Source organism: Budorcas taxicolor, chromosome 19 (assembly GCF_023091745.1).
Source record: "Budorcas taxicolor isolate Tak-1 chromosome 19, Takin1.1, whole genome shotgun sequence".
Lineage (NCBI taxonomy): Eukaryota > Metazoa > Chordata > Mammalia > Artiodactyla > Bovidae > Budorcas > Budorcas taxicolor.
In genome coordinates this window covers 28,259,037-28,282,671 of record NC_068928.1, presented here as the reverse complement: position 1 = coordinate 28,282,671, position 23,635 = coordinate 28,259,037, and the positions used below count along the sequence as shown (strand labels likewise).

Sequence of the window (23,635 nt, the reverse complement as noted above, 5' to 3'; positions counted from 1 at the left end):
GGGGGTACAGGTTCGATCTCTGGTCAGGGAACTAGATCCCACAGGCCATAACCAAGAATTCGAATGCTGAAACTAAAAGATCCTGTGTGCCACAGCTAAGACTCGATATAGACAAATAAATATTTTTTTAAAAAAAAAGCAACCAGTAATCACTCATGGCTCATTTCACTCAATTTGAATGAGCTAAAATGCATTAAAATTTAAAGCTCGGTTCCTCTGTTGCCCTGACTTGGAGAGTGAGTATTGATAAAGAACATTTCTATCATCACAGAATGTTCTGTTGGACAGAGCTGGTCTGGAGGCTCAGGAAGATAGATGACATGAGTTGGGAATAACTGAGGAGACCATGGTCTAAAATTGGATGTCTACAGCAAGAATTCCAGAGGTGGAATAGCTCTAGGTGATGACAAGGCCCCCAGAGGATGAGATGGGTTTCTGCTGGGAAGCAGAAAAGGTGAATGGAGATGATGAAGTCGACCAGACAGACTGTCCACCTAGGGATGGAAGATCCTCAGGACTGGCATCAGGGCTCGCTGACCCAAATGCTTCTGTGGAAACTGAGCAGGACCCTGTAGGGCTCCTGGGCATAGGACCCTTTCTGTTCAGCCTCCTGACCTCTGTGTTCCAAAGGGCGGGTTCACCTAGTTGCTAACCAGGGAAGGGAGGGAATGCAGAGACAAGGGGGGAGCAGTCAAGAAACAGCAGAAGCCTTGGGAGAGGATCCTGGTTCCACCTCAAGGGACGCACAGAGTAATAGCTTCGAGCTTTTCTGCAGAACTGAAACCCCCAACAAATGGAAGATGAGGAAGCATTCACTTGAGGAAGCATTCTTCAGAGAAGATTAGGAGATCAGCTGAGGCCAGATGAAAGGAATCCGGTCTGTACACAGCCTGATCGTATTAGCAACCCCACCCTTGAACCATTGCTCACCAAATTCCACTAGGTCAGGACACACAGTTTTTGAAGGGCACAAACCCACTGTGTCCCACTTTGCCTAGCAATGCAATAAAGCTATCCCTTTTTGAAAAGAAAAGTGAAAGTGTTAGTCACTCAGTTGTGTCCAACTCTGTGACTCCATGGACTGCAGCCCTCCAGGCTCCTCTGTCCATGGAATGCTGCAGGCAAGAATACTGGAGAATTTCCTCCTCCAGGGGATCTTCCCAACCCAGGGATCGAACCGAGGTCTCCTGCATTGAAGGCAGACTCTTTACTGACTGAGCCACCAGGGGATCCCTTTTTACTGCACCCAGAACTCTTGTCTCCGAGATCCGATGCAGCACCAGTGCACACAGGCTGAGCTTTTGGCATCAACGTTTTCAAAGAAAGAGAAGAGTGGCCTGGGTAGAGAGGAGTCAGCATGGACGAGATGTGGACGGGGGAACAGCTGTGTGGTTCCGGCCTTATAGGAGCAGGGGGCTGCTGTCAGCTTCACGAAGATCACAGGAACGATGGAGATTGAGGAGAACAAGAGCTCCCCCTGCCTGGGTGCTGGGTGCCTCTGGTGTGGACAAGAAGAGCCCCTCTGAACAGTGTGAGTGGGGCCTGGGGGAGGGCCAGGCTGGAGGGTCAGCATAAAGGTGGGCTGGGAGGAGCAACCAGAGAACAAGGTGAGGATGCAGGGAGGGAACATCCCGTAATGGGACGGGGCGGGGGGGAGGAGGGGGCGGGGGGGGGGGTGCTGCTCAGGCCATTGGTTCACAAGGAAGGAGGACAGGAAAAGGGCTTCGGAGAAACGAGATGACCTGAGGGACCTTCATCTCTTCTAAGCACTCTGTCAATCATGCACTCATAATCCTTGTAAGAATCTTATGAGATTGGGATAGTCCTAGCTCCATCTTACAGAGACTCGGGAAAGTTGCTGAAGCTCATCTTACTGATGAGTAAAAGAGCAGGAATTGGAACTGAAATGGTCTGGATACAGGGTTCAGAGCTTTTAGTCGGCACCTGTGGGCAAGACGGCCTTGGTTGACGTTATCTGACACAAATGGGTCTCAGCTGTGTCTAGACAAGAGATGGGGTCCAGGTGGACCAGAAGTTTGAGCTGTGGCCTGGCTTGACTGTGCTTCTGAGCATGTCTGGTCCAGTTAAGAGAACACACATTAAATGAAGTGGTTTCCAGGACTCCTGACATAGACTGGAAATTACAGCAGTGGGGGATTTTGATGCGGGTACCTGGCTTCCCCAGAAGAGTCAGTGGGGTCTGAATTGATTGTGTTACTTTTGGAAACAGAAAGAACTTGACTCAAACAAAACTTGATTCCAACTCATAACTTCATTGTGTGACCATGAGCAAGTTGCTTCACCCATCAGGTTGGAAACCCATTGGTTTTCTCCCAGCGAAATGGGGACCATCACACTTACCTTATTGAGTGATTAAAAAAGCACCTGTAAAAGGAAAGAAGCTGGCAGACTGAGTATATGAGAGTTGAGGGTGTTTGAGGTTTGTTTGTTTTTAACTATTCATAATTCTCACTGACTATTCATAACACTATTCATAACTACTCACTCACCCTGGAAGAAGTTAGGGGCCTCCTCTCATTTTGCGGCTTTGAGAGCCCAGCTCACCTGGTCAGCCTCGTGGAGACGCTCAAGGGATCCCAGGCCCCTGGACTTGACGCCAGGAGATCTGACTGTTCTGGAAGGAGTGCAGGAGAGCAGGTGGTCTAGAGCGTAGGTTTCCCCGAGCTTTGTCCGGGCCTCAGTGCTGTTGATCAGCTTCTTCAGCTGCCCTCCCCTAGTGCCGGCTTCTTGGCTGAGGATTCCGGAGCTGGGCAAAGAAGCCCATACAAACCCCAAACCCGCCAAATCCCTTAATCTACCGGAGCTCTTTGAAGGGGTGAAAACCGCCTGTGGATAAGGGGAACCAGCAGATGTAATTTATTTTCATTTGCAAAAAAAGCTTTTGTAAGGTCCCACCCTGAACACTATTACAATAAAGAAAATGGGTCACCGTCCAGGGAAGCTTTGTCAAGGGTGGAAGTCTGGCCATGAAGGAAGGAAACAAAGGGTGAACATAAAAGGACGGTTCTCTGGAGAAGGGGGAAATTATGGGAAACCTCTGGACCCAGAGCTGGGGCTCAGCTCACTGAACACCCAGACACAGTCTGAAGGAGGGAATCCCCTCACTTGTAGAGGTGACACCCGAGCGACATCAGGCAGAAGAAGGTGAACTGGAGGATCTTTAGAAGCTGAATGGTTCATGGGACACAGGTTCGGCAGAAGGTGATGTATTGGGGACAAAATCATCTGAAGGACTCTTAAAAGGTGAAGTGAAGTCGCTCAGTCGTGTCCGACTCTTTGTGACCCCAGGGACTGTACCCTACCAGGTTCCTCCATCCATGGGATTTTCCAGGCAAGAATACTGGAGTGGGTTGCTATTTCCTTCTCCAGGAGATCTTCCCGACCCAGGGATTGAACCCGGGTCTCCCACATTGTGGGCAGACGCTTTACCATCTGAGCCACCAGCCAAACTCAGATTATCAAATACACTTGAAAAATACTATTTTAGGACTGTAGTACCAACTCCTTTCTTAAGGTAAGTACTCCACACAGGTGCTATTGGCATTGGGGCCAGACAGTTCTTCACTGGGCAGACCAGCCCTGTGTCTACTACAGGATGTGCAGTGTCCCTGACTCCTGTCCACTAAAAGCTTCTAGGTCCCACACCCCACATACACACGTCACTGTGACAACTGACAAACGGTTCCTCTCATTTATAAGTCCCCCTAGAAGAGCCGCCACTCAAATCCCATCCTGATCTACTTGAAATTAAGCTCAGGATCTTCCTAAGGCCAGAAAGGTAAGAGAACCAGAAATAAAAACAGAATGTATTTGGGTTTAGGATCTTCTTCTGGGTAGTTCTAGTCATCACATCTCAAAATGATGGGGGTAAGTGCTAGAAACACAAATAGAGCAGAAGAAGGGGGCACAGTGCCAGGAGAGGAGGTGGGTTTTGGCCAAGGTACTTGGGGTAGGAGAGGCTCTGAGAGGGAGCCAGTAGAGCCAAGGAAGGAAGGGAGCCGGGCGGATATGCTGGCAGCAGGGGGACAGCGGGAGTGTGCCTCCCAGTGGAAGGAAACGGCAAGGGCAAAGGTCCTGAGGCAGAGCTTGACTTGTGTAAGGAACACGAACAAAGGGCCTGGTGAGCAAGACGGGAGTGCTGGGAGGTGAGCTCAAAGAAGTCGCTATGCAGGCTAGAGAACACATGGCTTTGCAGATTTTGAGAAGGAATCTCAGCACTCAGTAATGAATTCTGGGTACCTCCAAGGCTTTGGAGGCTCTTCCCATGGCTCTTCATATCATAATACTTCCCTGACTAATCCATCAACTTCTCGAGAGAGGAACTGGGTCTTTACTCTTTGAATCCCCAGAGTTTAACAGACTGCCTGGCACAGGATAGGAATGTACTACAAACTCACTGAAATCAATCAAAGCATGACATTATGGACAACTGATGTCACCATCTGAGGTAGGTTGAAACATGCTCTCCACCCCCACCTTCAGAGATATCTATGTGTTAATTCCTGGAACCTGTGAATGCTACTTTATGTGGCAAAAAATGAATCTCAGCAGATGTGATGAAAGTAAAGGATCCTGAGATGGGAAGATCATCCTGGATTATCTGGGTGGGCCCTAATGCCATCACGTGTCCTTATAAGAGGGAGGGAGGGGGAGATCCAACAAAATAGAAAAGGGAAGGCAAAGACAGAGACAGAGATCAGAGTGATGTGGCCACAAGCCAAGGAATATTGGCAGCTACCAGAAGCTGAAAGAGACAAGGAACTGATTCTCCTCCAGAGCCTCTATAGAAAGGACAGCCCTTGGTTTTAGTCCAGTGACACTGATTTCAAATGTCTGGCCTCCAGAATTGCAAGAAAATAAATTGCTGTTGTTTTAAGCCTCCAGATTTGTGGGAATTTGGTACAGTGGCAGTCAGGACTAATACACCACCAAATAGTAGAAATGCCAGGGTTCAGCAGGTCCCTTGGAAATCTTAGAGGCAAGCTTGGGGTAAGTGAAAGGAACAAAAAGAGGGAGCATTAACACTCTGGCTTTGGGATGTTTCCGAAGTCTTCCTTTGTGTCTTCTTCCCATGGGCTGTGTGGCCACGTCCCCCTGTTCCTTACTTCATGCAATGCTGAGTTCAGGGCCCCCCACTTGCCAGGTCCCTCTTTCTGGAGGCCAGGGTCTCAGAATCCTTTACGATTCAGAACACAGTTCAGAAACAAGTTAATAGTCTCCTGGGCCTTTGAGAGAAGCGTCACCATGATATCCAGGGATTTCAGTTTGCACGGAGGCCAGAATACTTCACTTAGCAGTGTTTATGAGGTCAGGCATCTTCTGTTCTTCCAGGGTCACAGAGAATCACAGATCAGGACCCTAGGGGAATAGGTGACTGGGGGACAGTAACAGGTTGAGAAGTGACTGCTGATGGGAGTATCCATTCCAGCCACCACCCAGGGATCAGGGCAGGTCTTGCAACCACTCAGCTTTCCAAGGGCATTACTGTCTGAGAGCCCAGAGGAGCTAGGAAAGTATAGGAGCAGCCCTTAGTGAACATCCATTGAGTCAGGGCTCCCCTTTAACAATGAGGAGACTGAGGCAGGGAGGCTGAGTGAATTGCCCAGAAGCTGATGTTCTGAGAGATGGCTTCAGAATGACTCCTTGGACTGGCTGTGGGTTACCCATTCAACCACACCTAGGGAATACCTGCTATATTCAATTCTGCTAAATTAGGCGGAGAAAAAAATCATGATTCTGGAGGAGCAAATGATTACATAAAAAGTTTCTATGCTTCAAGAAGTAAGCTTCAGTTAACTGCAAAAATCAATTATGTGGAACACCTTATGTTCCCCAAATGTCAGTAAAATGAGGTATTACGGGTCTACACGTCACACAGGGGGAAGACTTGGGGGACCAATTCCAAGAGGTGGTGCGAGATGAAAACAGCCACGGACCATTGACTCCAAATAGATTGAGTAAGTGCGTGGATAATAAGGTATTAAGGGAAGGTAGGAGTTGGGGGGAGGGGGACCTCTCCCTCACTGACGCTACCAACAAGCAGGGGGCACCACTGTGCTAGGCCCAGAACGATGCCAGAAGCTAGTCACAAGGCTGGGTGGACGTGACCTAGCCTAGGGGACCACCTCCTTGTCTCTGGCTGAGCACCCTGCTTATGGGCCTCCCGGGGGTCCCAGGCCCCTGGGACTGGAGGGACCTGGGACCCCCGGGTTTGCCAGGAGCTGCCTGAGTGGGCGGCAGGATAGTATAGGCCTGGATCATGCTCCAGGCATACACACTTCCTGATCTTCACACCTCTGCAACCGTGGGTACCAAGGACTGAATGACTGTGTCCCTCCCCCAAATTCATTTGAAGAGCCAATACCCAGCACAGTAGTATTTGGAGCTGAGGCCTTTGTGAATGACTAACACAATACTAGATCTTGAAGGTGGAGCCCTCATAATAGGATTAGTGCCCTCATAAAGGAGACATGAAACTCATAGAATGTGACATATCCATTATATCTAAATTGTTTAAATTAAATTGTTTTTTAAAAGACACATGAGAAACAAGACCTTTCTCTCTACCATATGAGGACACAGCCGTCTGCAAACCAGGAAGAGAGCCCTCACCAGTTACCGAATCAGCCAGCACTTTTATCTTGGACTTCCCAGCCTCCAGAACCATGAGAAATGAACATCTGTTGCCCCAGTTGCCCAGTCTATGGTGTTCTGTTAGAGCAGCCTGGACTGACAGTGGGCAAGTCATTTTACCTCTCTGAGCATCAACTTCCTCTTCTGAAAAATGCAGATGGTATTATCATTTGTCCCCTTCCTTTCTTCCTTCCTCCCTCCCTTCCTTCCATAGATATCAGGAGTATAAAGTAAAAAAAAAAGGCATGTACGAAAGACCCTGAGATGTCCGAAGTCTGAAGCCCTAAAGAAATATAATTTTAATAACTTCATGTGAAACCAGCTAACCCAGTGCCTCTACCATCACCATGGTTACCACAAGGATGCTACCCTCTTGAGAGGATGACAAACTGCCCCCAGGCAACAGAAACTCATATACAGGACAGTGCCCCTAGCACTGCAGAAAAACTGGACTTTGGTGTTAATAATGTCAATAATCCTTTCCTAATTACCAATTAATAGTCATAATAAGTCAACAAGCATGAATAATAACTATCAATCAAAAGTATCTGATTCAGCTTGGGGTCAAGGTAGATCTGTCAAGAGTGGAGCCTCAGAGCATCAACCACAGTCATAAACACAACCATAATCACAGCCACAGCCGGAATCACAATCACAACCATCATCACAACCACAGTCATAATCACGATTGTGATGGCAGCTCACACTTACAGAATGCTGCACTCACTGCCAGGTCTGGTCTGGGAATGGGTCTGCTGGATTTCAGCCAGGAAGCTTGTTGAGGCAAGGGCAGTGGTGGAGAGGCTGGAAGGGAATTTGTGAGAAGTTTCTCTTCTTGGAGAAGAGAGGCAGGGGGAGGGTAAGGCAGACCATAAGCCCCATGACTGGGGGCAGCATCATTCTTGCTCACTAGTATCTGCCCAACACCCAGCACAGAGCTTGGCACACACTAGACACTCAAAAAAATGTTTACTAGGGACTTCCCTGGAGGTCCAGTGGGTAAGACACCATGCTTCCACTTCAGGGGGCACAGGTTGATCCCTGGTCGGGAAGCTAAGATCCCACATGTCATGTGGGATGGCATGGCCAAAAAATAGAAAAAACAACAACAAAAGCAAACAAATAAAATTTTTTAAAAATGTTTGCTAAATGAACAGCAAGGGGCCTGGCCAGGATGTCCCTAGAAAAGAAGCAGAGGTTTCTTGTCCAGGAGCACATCTGGGCTTGAGGTTAGTGAATCAAATTCTGCTTCCCTGGGTCTTTGATTCCCAGTAACTCTTCACGTACTTGACGACCACTCACGCTGCAGGTCACATTGGTCTTGCTTGGAGAACTAGATAATCCTGGCATCATCAACATCTACTAACCTATGACACAGGCACGTATGTACACACACATGTCTCCAGGCTGCAGAGTGGGAGCCAGCCCTTTTCAGCAGGAGCCAAGGACCCTCCCTGGGCTGGGTGCCCTCACCCCAGATCCAAAGGGCTCAGGAGGCGGCTGCCTTCTGCCTGGGCCCCCTCCACTAGGATCTGATTTTCTCATCATCTGGATAGTCTCAGCAACTCACAGCAAAGGGATGAACCAGCCTGACCTTTCTGGAGGTTTGTTTAAAGCAGAACAATGTTTGTCTTGTCCAAACACTATGAATTACTCCAGAGAATCCTGCCCAGTTTTACAATCCGCAGCTACAAACGGCTTACATAAATAGGGACTCGTCCCCTCCCCGTCCCCCCTCTGTTCCTAACAGCTTCTCCCCACATCCCAACTTCCCTCCACTTTTCCAGGCCTCCCCCTGTGCCCCCTCACCCTTCCTCTCTTCTGAGCCCCAGCCTGGTGAAGGACAGGTGTCCGTGGTTCCAGGCGACGGCTCGCACCTGGGTTATTGCTGGCACGGATCCCGCTGGTGGGCTGCTCTCCCTGGCATGGGCCAGGTTTGCCTGGCTCGCAGGGAGGGGAGGTGGGGGCGCCTTCTGGGCACATTTGTACTGTCTGTGTGGGGCCTGCAGTGCACAGAGTTAGGTCCAGCTGGGAAAGTGTGTTGGGAAGAGGAGGCCCCTAGGTTTGGGGGCAAAACATCCAGTCACCCTGCAACCCACTTGGACCATTCCTTGTCTGACAGGATGCTCAGCACCCCCACAGCTGCTGCTTCATAGGCTGCGCATTCAGGGGATCTGAGGTTTCTTCTTAGAAGTGCACCCCACTCACTGCGGGCCTCCAGTGGTGGTGGGTGACAGTAAATGTCGTTCTGCCTATCTAATACGGGCCACAAAAAGCAAGCAGGGCCCGTGATCCCATCAGGGAAGGGACTGCTGGGGAAAGAGCTCAGTTTGGGCTGGGCTTCCCTAAGTATAGTTTCAGTCCCACATGCATTGAAAGACTTTGGGGAGCATGTTTTAAATGTAGATTTCTGAGGACTTCCCTGGTGGTACAGTGGCTAAAACGCTGCCTTCCCAATGCAGGGCACCAGGGTTTGATTCCTGGGCGGGAAACTAAACCCCATATGCCATAACTAAGAGTTTGCATGTTGCAACTAAAGATCCTACAAGCCACAACTGGGAAAAAAAAAAAAAAAAAAAGTAGATTTCTGGGCCCCTCCCCCAGCCTAGAAAAGCCTGGAGGGTTGAGGGGACGAGATGATGTTCAGGTCTGGGATTCACCTCCCTGCATGAAATCCTCTCCAGGCAAGTCCCCAGATTAACTAGCTGGATGACACCCGCCAGCCAACCACTTTGAGTCTCAGCTTCCCATCTGTACAAAGCCCGGAGACTGTTTGAAAGGCCCCTTCCAGCTCTTAGAATGTGGTTTCAAGGAAAGCTGGCTACCAGAACCCAGAAGCAGCAAGGCTGGATGGAAGCAGCCAGAGAAAAAACCAAGGGAGTCCTTAAACTCCGAGGAGGTGTTGGTGAAGACTCGGGGAGGTGCCGGGGAGGGTGCTGCTGGTTGGGGTGTGAGTGGTGTGTGGACTCCTTCCACCGAAGGCCCCACACTTGGAGCCAAGTGTGACCTCATTTCATCCTTGTTTTGCAGGCAAGGAAACTGAGACTCAGAAGGGAGGACGGACTTCTGCTCGGAAGCTGGTGAGTGGCGGGGATTCCATCACCGACACACCCTGGAACACCCATCTGGCCATTCCAGAAACGCCCCTTCCAGCCAGCTACTTCCCTTGTTACAGCCTCTCCGAGGAGCACGGGTGTGTGTGTGTGTGTGTGTGTGTGTGTGTGTGTGTTTTAATAGCTCAGTTGTGTCAGATTCTGTGACCCCGTTGACTGTACAGCCTCTCCGAGGAGCACGGGTGTGTGTGTGTGTGTGTGTGTGTGTGTGTGTGTTTTAATAGCTCAGTTGTGTCAGATTCTGTGACCCCGTTGACTGTAGCCCGCGAGGCGCCTCTGTCCAGGGAATTCTCCGGGCAAGAATAGGGGAGTGGGCTGCCATTTCCCCCTCCAGGGGATCTTCCCCACCCAGAGATCCAATCCAGGTCTCCTGCATTATAGGCAGATTCCTTACCGTCTGAGCCACCAGGGAAGCCTATTGCACCTTAGGGACAGAGCTCCTTCTCTTCCCCCAATGGGAGGGTGCCACTGGGTGGGAGGGTGCCACTGGGTGGGAGGGTGCCACTGGGCGGGAGGGCCCTGGGCCAAATCTGTCCCACGAAGTGGATGCGCGGTGAGCCTCCACGGCAGGAAAATCAACTGCCCGGAGCTTCACCCTGGAGAGAGTCAAGCCGGTCTTACCCACCCTCAAGCTCCACAGCCGGGCTGGGGGCGCCCTCGGGGCGAGGTCATTCCGGTTAGGGCTGCGGCTGCAGCGCTCGATCCTCCTTCGCCCGAGGACAGGGAGCCCTGCCAAGGAGAGGCACCAGCTCTCAGAGCCCCGCAGACCGTTCGTGCCCAGCACTCGGGGCGACCCGAGGTCAGAAGATAAAGCCGCCGCCACTCTCTCCGCTGCTGCTCCGGGGGTACACCCTGAGCTGGCAGGAGTGGCGAGCCTGAGGCCGCGGAGGGCACGCTGTCACCCTCCCCAGCCCCGCTGCTGGCAAAGACCTGGTGTCGCGGCAACTCGGGATCGAACGTCTGGTGCGGGTCGGGACAGTATCAGCGCGCCCTGCCTCTACGATCTCTGAGTGTGCACTGGGATCGCATTTCCACTTTCGAGATCCAGAATCTTACCGTGCGACCCCGGGCAGCCGCGCGCGGCTCTGGGCCGCGCGCGATGCACTCCCCAGCCCAGCTCCAAAGTCTGCGCCTCGGATTAGCTGCGCCTCCCTTCCAGTTCAGCATTTGATTTTCTAATCAAGCTCTTTGTCCCCTGCGGCCTGAACCCGAGCCCCCTGCTTCCCCGTTTCCCCTCGGGCCCCGCCTGGGTCTCGCTGTCGCCCGACTTTCCCGTCGAAGGCAGTCGAGTGAGTGATTCGGCAGCCGAGGCCGAGGCCGGCGGGTCCGCGGCGCGGACCGGGCTGTATGGAAATGGCCCGAGGAGCCGGCGGGCGCGGCGGCGATTTATTCTGGGAGTGACAGCCCCTTTGAGCGCTCAGCGAATGGCATTTTCTGTCTGTGAAAGCCTTTCTTCCCACCTCTGTTCAGATTAGCCCGGGGGATGAATGCGCCCATTATCCAGCCCGCTGACCATTCTGAAACGCCAAATTAATTACTAAGCACTGAATCAGGCGCCGGGGCCGGGGCACCGGGAGGTGTGAAAATAGCGAGCGACTGGAGCTGGGGAAGGCGAGGGGCGCAGCGCCGAGAGGCCGGGCGGGGTGGCCTGGGGCGCGGGCGCGGGCGCGGCGGGTCTGGGGCGGGCTTGGCCGGCCGCCGAGCGCGACCTGCCGGCGTGACCGGACGCGACCGCGGGGCGAGCGGGCTGCCGGGGCCCCGGGCGGGCGGCAAGGCGCGGAGCCGGGTGGCGGCTCCCGCCGGTTGGGCTAGCCGGGGGCGCGGCCGGAGAGCGCCAAGTGCGCGGGGCGCGGGGCCGAGGCTGGAGCGTGCGCGGGGCGCCGGTGCCTCCCGGGCATCACCGCCCGGGACAGCTGCCCCCAGACGGCCCCTGTCCGCGGGTGCCCCGCCGTCCCCTCCCGGGCGCTCGCCGCTCCAGCTGCCCTCCGAGGCCTTCACACTTGCGCGCCGCCCGGCCACCACGGCCCCCGGCTCGAGCTCGCCGAGAGCGGGGCCGCCCGGAGGCCGCCTCCCCTGGCCCGGATTCCGGCCCTGCGGACCGCACTTACCTCCCGAGGCGCCGGGCGGGAGAGGGAGGCGAGCTCTCGGCGGCTCCCGCTGGAGTGCGCTGGGCGCGGGGAGCGCGCGCCTTTAAGACTCTTCCCCGAGACTCCGCCAGGTGGTGTCAGGCCGGCCGGGCCCTCTCGGCTCGGCACCCCCGCGGCCACCCTGCTCCCCAGCCCGCCCCGGGCGGAACCCGGACGCTCGCTCCCCCCTCGGCGCCCCGCCGAGCCCGCTCCAGGGGAGTGGAGCCCGAAGCTCGGGGGGACAGGGTGGGCGGTGATCTGGGCACACGCGGATGCTCAAGAGGAAGGCATCCATGCTACCCACTCTACTCTAGCTTGGGCAGATGGAGGAATTTCTCTTTGGCCGGATGCTGGGGGTGGGGGAAGAAGAGGCGAGGATCGAGAAGTCTAGTCCCAGGACGTGGGGTACGGGCCTCACTGTCATCACCCCGGGACGCGCCTGAAGTCCGCGCGAAACCGGCCCTCTCGTCCTTGATCCAAGATGGCGAGTGACACGCCTCCCCCAGTCACCGCTGACATGACCGAAGCGTTAGAGAACTGTCGCCACTTAAAACTGGGGCTATAGGAGATTCACACTTCGGAAACAAAAGTTTTAGAGGACCCATGGGAAGGTTGAAGGAACTCCACCTTGGGCAGGCGAGAAGCCGGGTTCGGCCCGGGATGCGCAAAGAGCACCCCTCTCTCCCGATGCCCTCTAGGAGCCCAGCGGGGTGAGCTCAAGAGCCGCCGGCACCTGGGGACCCTCCGCAGAGCTCACCGCCGGCTGCAGGGCACACGTTTGCAGGCATGTTCTAGCTTCAGGCCATTATTAAAATTTTATATGTGTCTTCTCTTTCAAAAATAATTTTTTGACATTTGTTGAGATTTCGAACTGCACTAATAATTAACTCAGTTTTTCTGTCTTCATCGTTCACTGCTATTTCTTTTATATAAACGTCTTCCTCATCTCTGAGTTCCTTATTTTGAGTAATCTCTCACACAACTGAAACTTACTTTTGAGTAACCCTGGGGCGGGGGAAGGGCATGTGGGTGGTGGGCTTTTCGAGTCTGTGTATGTCAACAGATGTCTCTCTGTTAATTTCTACAGACACTAGTCAGATATAGGATCCTATAGGATATAGGCTCCATACTTTATTTACATTTATGACACTGCAAGATAGGGATGTCTTAGCATAAAGCAGGGAGGCAGGTGAAAAGTACTCACTCTGATCTGTGACCCATGATCTAGGGGAATCCATGAAGTGACTCTTTTTGACTATTATTGATCCATCCATCTTCTGATTTTTATAGTCGCAGAAATTTCTCCCAGGTTCTAGGGAATAACATCATTCGAAGTCTTTCATCTTTTGGGGACCATCTGGCTTCAGTGTACTTTGTTAAAAGAAAAAAATATATGGGTTCTGTTACTTCCTCTTTTACTAATTGCCCCCCAGGGCTAGTCCCATCTCTCTTCACATTCAGTGCTTCTCCCATAAGAAGGAACAAATTGGGCTGCCTGACTGCTGTGGTCCTATCTAGCGTCAATGATCTAGGAGCCTAAAATGCAATGACCCAGCCCAGGGAGAGACCACTTCACACCAACTAGGATGCTATAACAGAAAAGACAGGTAATTACAAGTGTGGGTGAGGGTGTGGAGAAATTGGAACCCTCCTGCGTTCCTGGTGCGAATGGAAAAAAAAAAATGGTACAGCCACTAGAAAAGACTGGCAGTTCCTCAAAAGGTTAAACATGCAGTTTTCACAGGATCCAGCAATTCTACTCCTAGGTATATACTCAAGAGAAAGGAAAACATATGTCCACACAAAAACACCTGTACACAAATATTCATAGTAGCACTAATCACAGTAGCCTCAAAGTGGAAATATCCCACATGGCCATCAATCAATGAATTAACAAATAAAATCTGGCATATCCAAATAATACAATATTATTCAGCTATAAAAAGAATGAAGTACTAATACACTCTACGACATGGATGAATCTTGAAGACAGTATGTTAAGTGAAAGAAATGAGTCACCAAATGTCATATATTGTATGGTTCCATTTACTATGAAATGTCTTTAGAATAGGCAAATCCATAAGAGGCAGAAAATAGATTTGTGGTTGACTATTACTTTGCCAACAAAGGTCCATCTAGTCAAGGCTATGGTTTTTCCAGTAGTCATATATGGTTGTGAGAGTTGGACTGTGAAGAAGGCTGAGCGCCAAAGAATTGATGCTTTTGAACTGTGGTGTTGGAGAAGACTCTTGGGAGTCCCTTGGACTGCAAGGAGATCCAACCAGTCCATTCTGAAGGAGATCAGTCCTGAGTGTTCTTTGGAAGGAATGATGCTAAAGCTGAAACATCCAGTACTTTGGCCACCTCATGTGAAGAGCTGACTCATTGGAAAAGACTCTGATCCTGGGAGGGATTGGGGGAAGGAGGAGAAGGGGACGACAGAGGATGAGATGGCTGGATGGCATCACTGACTCGATGGACGTGAGTCTGAGTGAACTCCGGGAGTTGGTGATGGACAGGGAGGCCTGGCGTGCTGTGATTCATGCTGTGAGTCGGACACGACTGAGCGACTGAACTGAACTGAACTGAGGGCTGGGGCTGGAGGTTGAGTGGGGAATGAGTGCTAACAGGAGTGGGCTTTCTTTTAGGGGTGATCAAAACTGATTGTGGTATGTGCATGCTCAGTCGCTCAGTCATGTCCGACTCTCTCTTTGTGACCTGCCAGGCTCCTATGTTCATGGGATCCAACTCCTGCACTGGCAGGCAGATTTTTCACCACTGAGCCATCTGGGAAGCCAAAATATAGAGAGAAATACTACATTCTGTGTACGTGCTCACGCTCAGTCGACTCCATGAACTGTAGCCCTCTGGGCTTCTCTGTCTATGGAATTTTCCAGGCAAGAATACTGGAGCGAGTTGCCATTTCCTACTCCAAGTGATCTTTCCAGGCCAGGGATCGAACCTGCATCTCTTTCGTATCCTGCATTGGCAGGCGGATTCTTTTACCACTGAGCCACCTGGGAATCCCTATTGGGTTACACTTAACTCTGTGAGTATACTAAAAGCATCATATTGTACACTTTAAGTGGATGAATTGTATGGTATGTGAATTGTGTCTCAATACAGATATTATATTAAAAAATATTTACCATGTCTGTGTTCTCACGAAGCCACAGGATAACTGGGGGATTAGCCAGTTCAGGACCCTATGACCTGCCCAAGGAATCAAGCGCCCTCCTCACACTTACATACAAAGGTTTCCATGGCCCATACAAAGGCAAGACTTTTCCGGACCTTGTTGTTCAGTCGCTAAGTCACATCCAATTCTTTTCTGCATCTTACCATATCCTAATACTTAGGTGTTAACTTTTTATTCTTCTTTGTCTCTGTTGGAAATCCTCCAACTGGCTGCGGGTAGCCCTGCAGACTTAGTAAGCTGATTCTCAGAACAGGGTCTCCCAAGAGAGCAGCCACTTTCAAGACTATAGCACAGTTATTAAGAGTAGCAACGATGGAGCCAGACCTCCAGAGTTCAAATCCCAGACCTGTCTCTCACTAGCTACCTGACACGGTCCAGTCACTTACTTTCTCTTTTGCTCAATTTCCCTATGTGCAAAACGAGGATAACAGTGCCTGTTTCATAGAGATTATGTCAAGATTAAATCAGTTAATATACCTAAGATAGCATCTGGTGGACTATCCTAAGTGTTGCTGTGCTGTGCTGGGCAAGTCGCTCAGTCGTGTCGGACTCTGTGCCACCCCATGGACTGCAGCCCACCAGACTCTTCTGCCATGGGATTCTCCAGGCAAGAGTCCTGCAGGGGGTTGCCATACTCTCCTAGAGGATCTTCATAAGTGTTCAGTTCAGTTCAGTCGCTCAGTCGTGTCTGACTGTTTGTGACCCCACGAATCGCAGCACGCCAGGCCTCCCTGTTCATCACCATCTCCTGGAGTTCACTCAGACTCACGTCCATCGAGTCCGTGATGCCATCCAGCCATCTCATCCTCGGTCGTCCCCTTCTCCTCCTTCCCCCAATCCCTCCCAGGATCAGAGTCTTTTCCAATGAGTCAACTCTTCTCATGAGGTGGCCAAAGTACTGGAGTTTCAGCTTTAGCATCATTCCTTCCAAAGAAATCCCAGGGTTGATCTTCAGAATGGACTGGTTGGATCTCCTCGCTGATGGTATTCCTCAGAGATGCAGGTTAAAGCACAGACCTGCCACTTTCCCATGTCCCACTAGGTGGCGCAATGGCACCACTTTGGGTAATGAAAATGGCCCCTGGGGTCCCTTGCACCGTTAACTCTGGACTTTGATAAACCACACAAATAGTGTTAACTTTGCATAAAGAGTGTCACAGTGGTTCCACCTGTGAACTATATGCAGTAATATCACCTACGGTGCGGCAAATGTCTCTCACCGGTGCCACTCACTGGGAAAAAAGTTCTCTCCGATCCAGAGAAATTAGTGTATATGTACAAATAACATGCATGGTCTGAGTAAAATGTTAGCTCCATTACCAGCTCAGGTGCAGCCACCCAACAAAAGTTGTGAGGGCTTTGTGTATGTAACACACATAATTTCTCACTGTATCAATTCAATGTCCTGATGGTAATATTAGGAAGATATCAAGAGTTACAAAGTAAAATAACTGCATTTCAATATGCAAATACTATGAGCAGAATGAGCAAGAGGACCCTGAGAACAATGATCACTGGTAGGTGTCTGTACCTCTGGTGGTTCAAACACCTTGAGTGATGTTGCCCAGGGCAACATCATTTTCCAAAGTGTTACCAGTTTTTGTTCAAGTTGCCTTCTTGGAAAACACTAGCATGTGTTAAGATTGTGAATCAAAACAAAACAAATGCTTTGTGTTCACAGACAAGATAAAATCAGGCTCCAGGCATAGAGGGTTTCTCATCATTATGAACATCCAGCGGGACATTTAAAATTTGTAGAGGAAGTTGTGTTGTAGTGTCCCCTATATGCAGTGCAGACATCCGGCACCTCTGGTTTCTGACTACTAAATAGTAGTGGAATCCCCCAAAAGCGTGGCAGCCAAGACTACTTCACCACAGATTTTCAGCTGAACAATAGCATCTCCACTGAGAGCCCCTGGTCCAGGGTCAAAATGGCTTTGGGCATTTCCAGCAAAGCTGGCACTCAATCCGCTTTGGACTCAACTCGTAAAAAGGCATTGGCTTTTCTCTAGTCTACACAAATACGCTTGTCTGGGACCAGAGCCGGGACTCGAAGGGGGTTCCAGAGAGAGGGAGGCTGGGGTTTCCTCTAAGTGTCTCCTTTCTTTGTCCAGGAAGAGGAGGCCTGAGGAGGCAGGCTGCTCTCGCCTGCCAATCTTGGGCACAACCCAATGGTCTGTTTGAGACTTTTCCTAAAACCCAGCTGGGAAGTAAATCAGCACAGACATAATCCTGATTTTAGCCACAGGGGCCAGGGCCTCTGAGCAAACCCCTGGCTTATGAGAATTTCCTGCTGTACATTTGCTTGGCATGTCAATCTCAAAGCTATTCTTGCTCTGCTTTCTCAGGGATGGGGCCAGCAGGTCCAGGGCTCCTGGGGACAAGGTTTTGACATACTGGCATGTACAGACTTGCTCGCTGGCTCCATTAATTATGTCCACCTCCACCTGCTATGGGGTGTTTTCCGGTCCTTGCATCTGGTCCCTCCTTTCTCTCAACAGTTATGGGACCAGTTCCCTGCTCCCCGCCCCAACTTTCAGCTTGCTTGTCTTGAGAAGCAGGTATGACATGACCCCTCCCAACACACACACACATACCCCCACTGGTATTCCTGGAATTCAGCTGGTTTAGCAAAGCAAGACTAGATCTCTCCTGAGCAGGGCAGCTGCGTCTTTCTGTACACATTCCATCACTGCTGCCAATTGATGTCTCGGGGCCAGCTGGTCATCTACGACCCAGGTTTTAACGCCTCAAGAATTCCCTCCCAGACTCTCTGGTCTAAAAAGGGCAGCTGAAGGGCCCAGGAGCCTTCCTGTCATCAGACAAAAGGGTCAGAAGCCTGCGACTCTGTGCATTTCTGTTCTGCCGACAGTCCAGATGGTTCCTCACTGAGGCATCCATGCACCTGCCTCTGTAGGCCTACGCAGTGTATCCAGTGACCAGACATTCAGGGACGGCCCCTGGTACGCCACGTGCTCTGGGTGCACTGGGGACCTGGCAGACACAGTTCCTGTTCTCCTAGGATGGACAGCTTATGGGAACAAGAGAGTCACTCAGTAAACAATAATACAAACAGACATGTGATTGCAGCTAAGATGAGCAGTACAAGGAATACAGAAGCAAAGAAGAATCTACAAAGGCTGTGGTGGAACAGTGGACTAGAGCATCACAGAGGAGGCAACATTATGTTGAAACCTGAGAAGACTGGTCTAGTGGTTAAGAATCCACCTGCCAGTGCAGAGGACTGGGGTTCAATCCCTGGTCCGGGATGATCCCACAGGCCGCAGGGCAACTAAGCCTGTACACCTCCACTACTGAGCCTGCGCACCCTAGAGGCCCTGCTCCTCAACGAGAGGAGCCACCGCCGTGAGAAGCTCCTGCTCCCGCAACTAGAGAAAGCCTGTGGGCAGCAACGAAGACCCAGCGTGGCCAAAAGTAAATGAAAAAAATAAGAAAGAAACCCGAGGGAATGAGAAGGTGAAGACAGTGGGGAAGAGCCTTTCCAGTGGTGGGAACAGCTTGGAGTGGTCAGAAAATCATAACAATAGCCAACATCTATGGATCATTCACCATGTGCCCAGCCTGTTCTGTCAGCCTCATTTCACAAAGGAGGACAGAGAGGCACAGAGAGGTTAAGTAATTATCCTAAAGTCCCCCAGCTACAAAGTGGCAGAGCCAGCTTTTGGACTCAGGTCAACCTAACACAGGAGACGGTATCCTTTTTTTTTTTTCTTTAAAATGTTCATTCCTTTGGCTGAATTAGGTCATAGTTTCAGCATGCAAAATCTTAGATCTTCCTTTCTTTAGGTGCAGCATGTGGGATCTATTTCCCTGACCAGGGATTAAACCTGGGTCCCCTGCATTGGGAGCACAGAGTCTTAGCCACTGGACCACCAGGGAAGTCCCCCTATGGGTTCTTTTAGGTCCCGCTGACCTGGAGTCAGGACTATCATTACAGCCAAGGACCTAGACCTGGGTAACCTTGAATAGCCCCCACTGTGTCGGCAAAGCCCTCCAAGTGCTGGTTGGCAGGTGGTTCACGACCAGGAAGCCTCCGTGTCTGTCACAGACAATTACACCAAGAATTATACCTCCACTGTCAACACAGCGTGCCTTTGAGGGTTTGCAGGTGGGTGGGAAGCGAGCAGAAGATGGTGTGAAGCTGAGAGGTCTGAGGCTGGCCCACGAAAAGGCCAGGAGACAGTCGGGGGTAGTTTACTCTGCCTGAGCTAGACGCATAAACGCCTCTTTCTAAAATACCAGCACCCCCTAGTGGGAGTAAGTCTCCATTCACACGAGCCTTTTTAACTGGGAGTTGCATTTAGAAGGAAGAACACACATCTCACTCACACCAATAATGGATATATGTAATACACCACAGGGATGCCAATGAACAGGACCTGTGATATTATCACCAATACATTAACAGGCCTTTTTATATCACATTACAGTTGTTGCAGATAACCTGAAATATCATTTCCATTTATCACGACTTTGAAATTATGCCCGTCTTCTCTCTTCCCCTGGAGCATGTTATTTAGCACATTAATAAAGAAGCACGTATGTTAGCAGATTTCCAATTTGTTTTTATTTGTATTAAACCTGTAATACATGTAATTATTTTCTTTTGAGTCTTATGTTTTTTATTTTATGCATTGAAAGCACTATCCTGAAATGGGGTCCATAGGCTTCACTGGGCTGCAAAAGGGGTCCATTTTTTTTTTCGCAGATTATATTCCATCATAGGTTATTACAAGATATTGGTTACCTTGTAATTCCCTGTGCTGTACATTATATCCTATAGCTTATCTATACCTGATTCTTTTTGTGAATCCCGATGTTTTTATTCCAAATTTATTGCTCTTAGCAACATCGCACAACTCATTAACTACTCTTTCAAAACCAGCATTATTGAGCTAACGTTCACATGCTAGACAACTCACCTATGTATACAGCGAAATGTTTTTCTGTATATTCAGAGTGGGGCAACCATGACTAAAATAGACATTTTCATCACTCCCATCAGCAATCACTCCCCATTTTTCCTTCTCAGCATCCAATCAAATAATTAGACATCTCACCCTTAAGTAACCCACCAGTTTACTATTTTCTGTCTCTGAATTTGCCTGTTCTGACCCTTTTTCATATAAATAGGATTACACAACACAGGGTCCTCTGTAAATGGTTTCTTTCACTTAGAATAAAGTTTTCAAGGTTCATCTATGTTGTCGCTTGTGCCTGATTTCAAAAAGGATGCTAGGGATTTCCCTGTTGGTCCAGTGGCTAAGACGCAGCACTCTCAATGCAAGGGGTCCAGGTTCGATCCCTGGTCAGGGGACTATATCCCTGGTCAGGAAACGTGCTGCAACCAAGACCTGGCAGAGCCAAGTAAGTAAATAAAATAATAAAGAGGATCCCTCAATAATTTCTTATTAAAACTATTTGTGTATTATAGGTATTTGATAGAGATTCTATTTCAGGTTAAGGAAGTTCTACTCCTAGTTTTCTGAGAGGTTTTTTTATTTGTTCATAAATTTGAGAATTTTACCAAATGAATGCCTTCTCAGCATCCAATCAGATAATTGCACAATATTTCTCCTTTTACACTGCTTATATGATGGAGGACACCACAGAATTTCTAGTGTCAAATTACCCTTGCATTCTTAAGATATACCCAAGTGGTCGTAATACTTATTTTCACTTTCTTAATACTTCTGCATCTAGAGTCACAAACAAGATTGGCCTGTAGTTTTCCTTCTTTCTACTATCTTTATCAAGTTTGGATATCAGGGTCATGGTGGCCTCATAAAATGACTTGCGGACTCTTTTTTTCCTTCTTTTTCAGTCATCTGAAACAGTTAGTACATGATTGGAATGAACTGTTCCTTGGACGTTTGCTAGAATTCATCTGTAAAATGGCCTGCGTTTGGGATCGCCTTTGTGAAAAGATTTGAAATTACTGCGTCACCGTTTTAATAAGTTTTGGAATCATAGGCATTGTATTTCTTCTTGAGTTAGTTTTATTGTTATTTTTTCTGGGAAAAAAACTTCCCATTTCATCTAAGTTTTAAAATGCATTCACATGAAGTTACTGGACAATTGTATTATAATTTTCATAACGTTCACTGTATCTATAGCTACATCTCCTTTTACATTCCTATTATTATTTGCTTGTGCTATTTCTCATCTATCTTGCCAGATATATGTTTGCCTTTCCAAAGAACTGTCTTTTGGTTTATTTGGTTCTCTCTGATTTGTATTGGAATTTGGCTTTTATTTATAAAAGCCCTTTTGCGGGGCAGGGTGGGAACTTATTTTGTTATTCTTTGTCTAACTTCTTAGAAACTCAGCTAATTAATTTCAGCCTTTCTTGTTTTCAGATTAGCGTTTAAGAGGCCATACCTTTCCTTCTATTTGCCACTTTTATTGTATCTCACAAGTTTTGAAATGTAATATTACCATTATTCAGTTCTAAATATTAAAAAAAACTTTCCATTGTGATTTTTTTTTCCTGACCAAGAGTCGATTCAGAAACATCAAGGTTTATGGTAATTTTAAACTGTCTATTTGTTGACATCTAATTTAATGGCAGTGCGGTCTGGGAAAGTGGTCTGCATGACATCAGTTCTTTGAAATTTGTGAAGACTTGCTTTGTGGTCTCACAAGTGATGACTTTGGTCATGGCTGCCTGTGCGTGCTTGAGAAGAATGTGATTTTTAAATTATTGAGTGCAAGGTTCTGTGTTCATCAGATCCAGCTTGGTTTTGATCAAATCTTCTACAGTTATTACGTTTTATCTTTTGAAGTAGTAATAACTCAGGGAGGCTTGTTGAAATCGCTTACAATGACGGTGCCTTTCTCAATTTCTCCATGTCCTCCAGTTCATTACTGCTTTATACATATTTTAGATTTTTAAGATTAGTTTTGTACAGGTTTATATATATTTTTTACCTGTTGGTAAATGAAACCACCAGAATGTATCACTCTAATAATGCCTACTTCAATCTGAATTTAAGACAACTAACCACCTTTATTTTAGTTACGATTTGTTTGTTTTTTTTCTTTTTTTTTTCCATCCTTTTACTTTCAACTTTGGTGTCTTAATACCTCAGATATTATTACAGGCTACAAGTAACTGGATTTCATTTTCTCTAATCCAACAATCTCTATTAATAATCACATTATTTCACTTACCTTCATTATGATTATTGGTATCTTTTGGCTTGTTTCTACCACTTTATCTTGGTTTCTATTTGTCTCACTTTTGCTGTTTTTGTCCCCCTTCCTTGCTGTTTCTTGTTTGTTTTTTGTAGTGTGTGTCAGTTTTATTTTTTATATGCTTGTTCATCTGGGAGATTTCACTTCATTGGTTTTTAGTCTGGCTTTGTATTTAAATTGTTTGCTGTTAGACTTTATCCAGTATTTCTGCATTATTAAAAAAGGGAGGAACAATTTCCTTTATCAGTACTGTCTGCCACTTGTATGTATGTACACACATACACTTTCCCTCTCTTTTTCTCTCATATACAAAAATTTTTGTAAGCCTGGTTCCCAGAAATGTAATCTCTAGCTCAAAAGGTTATGCACTATTTTGAAATTATTCAACTTTTAATAGCATTATATAAAAATATTTCGTGAAAGTGTCCTTGAAATATTAATTGCTCACAATATTTTACTATTGTAAAATTAACCATATTTGAAAATGAATTCTCTATTTTTAAACACTAGTTTTGCTTATAATTTATCACTGCTTATACTTATAAGCAAACTGATGACTAATATTCTTGGGCATATTTAATTACTGAATTAATTCAGAATCACTGCATACTCTTTAGAGTACATGTACTTTGACAACCTCATGAACTGTAGCCCACCAGGCTCCTCTGTTTATGGAATTTTCCAGGCAAGAATACTGGAGTAGGTAGCCATTCCCTTCTCCAGGGGATCTTCCCGACCCAGGGAATGAACCTGGATCTGCATTGCTGGCAGATACTTTAACGTCTGAAACACCAGGGAAGCCCATATGTTTCCATACACAATACCAAACATATACTTACAGTCAGAGTTTATGAGAATTTGGGGTCTCCAAATGTTTGAAAATTCTGGGTAATATAATTTCTCTTATCTTTGCCTGGCAGTCAGATAGACGTTTATATCTCACTGTTTAAATTTACATTTTTTCCTTATAAACATTTCTCACATGCTTATGGCTACTTGTATATCTTTGGGGAACTGTCTAATCTGCTAAGACCACTTTTATTTGGGATATGTATTTTTTTATGTAAAAAAATATATTTTACATTAAGGATGGCATGCTTAATACTCATTGCAAACATTTTGCCTTCACATACCATTTCCCTTCTCATTTAATGTTTATGTGATTTTTCATGGACAGAAGTTATTTTACTTTTCTATACACAAATGAGCCTTTTCCTTCATAATTTCTGATTTTGGCCTCACAATTTAAAAGGCCAGCTACAATTCCAATGTTATATACACATTTCCTTTTTTGCTTCTGCACTTCCCTTATTTTCACTTGGACG

General features: G+C 48.1%; 1 non-coding gene across 1 annotated transcript; it reads right to left on the bottom strand.

Moving 5' to 3' along the window:
- Positions 1–18,919: 18,919 nt before the first annotated feature.
- TRNAG-CCC (transfer RNA glycine (anticodon CCC)) lies at positions 18,920–18,992 on the bottom strand. Its single transcript has one exon. It is a non-coding gene; the product is annotated as a tRNA-Gly (tRNA).
- Positions 18,993–23,635: the final 4,643 nt, after the last annotated feature.